The sequence below is a fragment of the Rhinopithecus bieti genome, unplaced genomic scaffold, assembly GCF_001698545.2.
Source record: "Rhinopithecus bieti isolate Rb0 unplaced genomic scaffold, ASM169854v2 scaffold_32760, whole genome shotgun sequence".
Classification (NCBI taxonomy): Eukaryota; Metazoa; Chordata; class Mammalia; order Primates; family Cercopithecidae; genus Rhinopithecus; species Rhinopithecus bieti.
Window position 1 is genome coordinate 503,540 of NW_016813956.1, and position 5,883 is coordinate 509,422.

Genomic DNA, 5,883 nt, shown 5'->3' on the forward strand with positions numbered 1-5,883 from the left:
TTTTTTTTTTTTTTTTTTTTTTTTTTTTTTTTGAGACTGAGTCTTGCTCTGTCGCCTGGGTTAGAGTGCAGTGGCACTGTCTCGGCTCACTGCAACCTCCACCTCCCGGGTTCAAGTGATTCTCCTGTCTCAACCTCCCGAGTAGCTAGGATTACAGGTGTGTGCCACCATGCCCAGCTAATTTTTATATTTTTAGTAGAAATGGGATTTCACCATGTTGGCCAGGCTGGTCTCGAACTCCTGACCTCAGGCGATGTGACCGGCAAAGTGCAGGGATTGCAGATGTGAGCCAGGGCGCCTGGCCAGGAGTTTATTTTTGTAATGGGGTACATGGAGAAGGCCAGAAATTATGGCCAGACCAATCCAAAATCACAAAGTTTTCCAGAGCTTATATACCTTCTAAGCTATATGTCTGCATGTAAGTGTGCATGTATTTAAAGACATACTCTTGGCATGCATTTAAAGACATACTAAGCTATATGTCTACAAGTAAGTGTGCATGCATTTAAAGACACATAGCCTTTGTATAAGGGCACTGGCTTTTTTTTTTTTTTTTTTTTTTTGCTTTTAATATTTAACTTAACCACTCAGTCAGTGCTGAAACTGTTGTCATGGAGGCCTGCTTGTTTAGCCATTAGGGAGACCTGGCCTGCCGCTCTATGTCTGCTGTGTCAAACGAAAACGATACTCTCCTTGACCAAACTCTAGTCAGGCTCCTCTGTACGTTCTTCTCAACTAGGCCTCAACCTTGACCTTTAAAGACTAAAGACACTAACATGATTTCTAACAGCTCAAGACCACATCCCTAGGATGACCCTAGTCCCCTTTAAAGTGCCTGCCTGAGAAAAATCAAGACTGCCAAAAGAATGCACTGTTGTTCCAAACAACACCTGAAGATAAAGCCCGTCTCCCACTTCTGTGGGAAGGTAGGAGCTTAACTTCTGTAAGCACCAGTTAGCAAACGTAGATGGGTTTCATATGAACTAATCTCCTCTTTCTGATTTTTGTAATTTTTCACTCCACTGAGCCCTGCTCACCCCCTTTTCTGTTCCTTCATTTTGTCTTTAAAATGCTCAGTCACAGGCTGGGCGCAGTGGCTCATGCCTGTAATCCCAGCACATTGGGAGGCCAAGGTGGGCGGATCACCTGAGGTCAGGAGTTCCAGACCGGCCTAGCCAACATGGTGAAAACCTGTCTGTACTAAAAATACAAAAATTAGCCGGGCATGGTGGCAGGTGCCTGTAATCCCAGCTACTTAGGCGGCTGAGGCAGGAGAATCCCTTGAACCTGAGAGGTGGAGGTTGCAATGAGCCGAGATTGCGCCATTGTACTCCAGCCTGGGCAATAAGAGCAAGACTTCATCTCAAGAAAAAAGAAAAAAAAATAGTCACTTCTGCACAAATTTAAGTTGAGTTCATTTCATGCTCTACTCTTCTTTATTGGAATACTGTATGGATTAAAATCTGTACTGGGTGCAGGGGTCTCAGAATCAAGTGGCATCTCTTGATCTCCTGAAAAGCTAAATCTCAGAAACGTCTCAAATGCCAGGTTTTCGTTTTGTTTTTATTTTTTGAGATGGAGTTTCACTCTTGTTGCCCAGGCCGGAGTACAGTGGCATGGTGTCAGCACACTGCAACCTCCACCTCCTGGGCTCAAATGATTCTCCTGCCTCAGGCCTCCTGAATAGCTGGGATTACAGGCGCCACCACGCCCGGTTAATTTTTTGTATTTTTAGTAGAGACGGGGTTTCGTCATGTTGGCCAGATTGGTCTCGAACTCCTGACCTTAGGTGATCCATCCACCTCGGCCTCCCAAAGTGCAGGGATTATAGGCATGAGCCACCGCTCTTGGCCGGGAAGTTATAAATCTTGCAACCCCCAGTTAGTGACCCTGGGGCAGTAAAAAACTTATAGAAAAACAAGCTAAGCAGTGGCAGGTTACTGTCTATGCCTATTCTTTAGCGAAGTTCAGGACCCTACCATAATTCTTAACTGTTCTTGTGAATGCAGCTTCAATCTCCACAAAAGAAGGTGGAGGCCAGTTTTCCTTGCCTCAAAGTGTATCTGTAAACTGAATTCCTCTTGTAGGTCTCTTGGCCTCTGCCCTAAAATAAGCAGAAACAAAACAAAACAACAACAACAACAACACAATTTAGCCTATGAGGTGTAGAAGCAAGATGGAGTCAGTCATATTAGATTTCTGTCATTACTTATAATTCTGCCAAGGTGGCATCAGTGTGAGCAAATAAATTTCTGTCATTTAAGCCTCCCAGTCTACGGTACTTGTTATGGCAGCCCTAGCAAACTAATACAATTACTAACAGTGAAATCTGGAGCAAGAAAGTAATTACTGTGCAATAACAGTATAGAACTTTAACAGAACTCTAATTATACACTTTTTAGGAATACAGTAAAATAGAAAATGCTTGCTTGTTTTTAAAAAAAAGTGACAAGTGGACAGGGCGCAGTGGCTCACGCCTGTAATCCCAGCACTTTGGGAGGCTGAGGCAGGCAGATCACCTGAGGTCAGGAATTCGAGACAAGCCTGACCAACATAGCGAAACCCTGTCTCTACTAAAAATACAAAAAGTAGCTGGGCGTGGTGGTGCATGCCTATAGTCCCAGCTAGTCGAGAGGCTGAGGCAGGAGGATTGCTTGAACCTGAGAGGCAGAGGTAGCAGGGAGCCAAGATCCCACCACTGCACCCCAAGCCTGGGCGACAAAAAAAAAAAAAAGGTTTATGTCAATATCCTTGGCAAGAGATAATAAATGGAAGCAAATAGGCCACTGTAATAATTGAGAGAAGTGAATAAATGGGATATGAAATATGAGGAGGTAAAACTCAGCACAACTTGGGACTCCAAGCGAAGAAGAAGTAATGTCCAGGATGGCTGCAAGTTCCTGACTCCAGGTCCAGTGGGGATGAAACTGAGAAGGCATGAAGTGTTGCAGGCAGATAAGCAAAAGAAGAGTCAGGCAGCAAAGAGGGCAGGGCATGAGCATGGAAAAAGCGCCAACTTTTAGGGGGTTACGTGTAGGAAAAGTTATCTAATGCCAGAAGAGAGCATTTAATCTCCCTTTAAAGAGGTGGCCAAAGATAGACTGTCCACGAGGTGAATTCAATTTAGAGTCATAACAGTAAGCCAAGAGCAAAAGAGACAGATCTCACTCATCTGTGAGTGCAGAAAACAAAACGTGTCCTTTCTGTCAATGCCTTGAGTTCTTTATCTCGAGTTGACTGACTAAATTTATCATTTTGCCCCCTTCCAAAATACAACCACCCCTGACCCCGACGTGATTTGAACACGCAACCTTCTGATCTGGAGTCAGACGCGCTACCGTTGCGCCACGAGGTCACTTAAGTACTAGCTTTTCGTTTTCACGTAAGAATCTAATCTTATCTTCCTCCCAATTTCATTATTTGATTTGATCTCTTTTCACAGTTTCGCTAAGGCTTTGTTGAGAAAAATAAGGGAGTGGCCGGATTAAATATTAACCCCAAACCCAAATAAATGCTCCATATATGAAAAACAGTTGTTTCTCAAGTTCAAGTTTAGATTTGCGGTGAAACAGTAATAAGAACGGTTATGAAGTTTGTAGTACCACTTTCTGTAAATGCGCTAGACTACTCCCTCTTCAGGAAGAGAATTCCAGGCTTGCACTGCCCCGCAGGACCTGGCCTAGCTAGCACTTACTTCCCTCAAACCTATCCGCACACCCGCCCCATCTTCAACCTACTGGGATTCAAAATCCTAACATGAATAATATCTCTTGCCTAAAGGCTCACCTCTCAGTCCAAATCCACGGGCCCTCTGGTCTCTACTGTGTACACGAGCCATTCAGTTCACAAAAATAACCCAAAACAAGCCGCTAACATTTACTGAACTCACCGTTTTCCTCTAGCCCCTTGGATTAACTTCCTCCAGCCTAGCTATTCTCAGGGTCGGAAGCAGCAGGGAAGCTAGGAAAAGCGGAACCTCACACCTACCGAATCAGAAACTGGGCGTGGGTCCCACCAGTCTGTTTTAACTAGCCTTCCAGGAGATTGGGATGTAGGAAAAAGTTTGAGAATGACTGTTCCAGCCTAGAAACCCGATATTTTGCTCTTTCAGGAAAATAAGGCCGGGCGCGTTGGCTCTGGGAGGCCGTGGCGGGCGGATCACCTGAGGTCGGGAGTTCAAGACCAGCCTGACCGATATGGAGAAACCCCTCTCTACTAAAATACAAAATTAACCGGGCGTGGTGGCGCATGCCTGTAATCCCAGCTACTCGGGAGGCTGAGGCAGGAGAATCGCTTGAACCCCGGAGACAAGGGTTGCGGTGCCCCGAGATCGTGCCACTGCACTCCAGCCTGGGCAATAAGTGCGAAACTCCGTCTCCAAAAAAAAAAAAGAAAAGAAACGTCCAGCCTTCTAAGATGGAGGAAGGACAGTGTATTAGTTAACTGTGCTTCTGTAACAAATACTACAGACTAGGTGGCTTAGACAACAGAAATCACTTTCTCACATTTCTGGACACTAGCAGTCCAAGATCAAAGAACTTATCTGTTTGAATTTTTTTTCTCCCCTGAGGCCTTTTTTGTTGGCTTGCAGGTGACTACCTTCTCCCTCTGTCTTTAAATGATTTTTTCTTTGTGTGTCCATGTTCTGATCTCTTCCTATAAGGACACCTGCCCTTATGATTAGGGCCCTACTTTCATGATCTCAAATTACCTTAATTACCCCCTTTAAAGACCCTATCTCCAAATACTGTCACATTCTTTTTCCCTTTATTTATTTATTTATAAACACTATTTCATTCTATTTCCCCATTTTGCAGATGAAATACTGTCACATTCTGAAGTACTAGAGATTAGGGCTTCAACATATGAACTTAAGGGGTTTGGAGGAAGGCTAAATTCAGTTCACACAGGTAGTTTCCAGACGAAGCTGTACTGACAATTTCCGAGCCTGGCATAGGGAAAAGGGATAGAAATGGGGGCTCCGTGGTGAAAATCTACTGTCTGTTTGCTTTTCCCACTCCTGGTTTAGGATTTAGCTTTCTCAGGGCTCTCAAAATCACTGACTCCTCAATCAGCTTTCCAGGTGACAAAATTTTGTTTCTGTTATCTCCTCTCCCTATTTGGATGTATATTTTAGTGTTGTTTGAGTGAGATTTGCGGAGTATGCAAAAGTAAATTCTTGTGTTTAACCCGCAGTCTTTACCTGGAAGCATCGTAAGGCAGCGGTGGTTCCCTGCATGTGGGAAGAAGTCTGGTTCTGCCTTCGCCTCTCCAGCTCTCAAGCATTCCAAATGCTGGCATTGTCCAGAAAAATCTAACAGATTTATTTATAATTATTATAAAGTTGAACCTGAAACTTGTTCACCGAGACATCTTAACTTGCATTAATGCTGTAAGTTTCCGCATTTTTATTAAAAATTCACACCCAAATGAAAATGGAAAAACTGCCAATATCTGATTTCTGTCCCCTATTTTTCCACTCGAATCATACACTTAGGTACCTTTTGACCCCATGGGGAAAAAAATAACGTTCAGAACTACCAATAACAGGAAGAAGAGAATTTTTTTTAATGAAATGTTTCCCATCATGGTGGATTCGTAGGCACGTTCTCCACGTATGCGGCGTGCTAGCTGGATGTCTTTTGGCGTAATTGTTACACGTTTGGCATGGATAGCACACAGGTTGGTGTATTCAAAAAGGCCAATCAGATAGGCCTCATTTGCCTCCTGTAAAGCACCTATAGCTGCTCTCTGGAAGCGCAGATCTGTTTTAAAAGTCCTGAGCGGCCGGGCGCGGTGGCTCAAGCCTGTAATCCCAGCACTTTGGGAGGCCGAGACGGGCGGATCATGAGGTCAGGAAATCGAGACCATCTCTGGCTAATA

General features: G+C 44.2%; 1 non-coding gene across 1 annotated transcript; it reads right to left on the reverse strand.

Annotated features, from left to right (window-relative positions):
* Positions 1-3,283: 3,283 nt before the first annotated feature.
* TRNAW-CCA (transfer RNA tryptophan (anticodon CCA)) lies at positions 3,284-3,355 on the reverse strand. Its single transcript has one exon. It is a non-coding gene; the product is annotated as a tRNA-Trp (tRNA).
* Between the last annotated feature and the right edge of the window lie 2,528 nt (positions 3,356-5,883).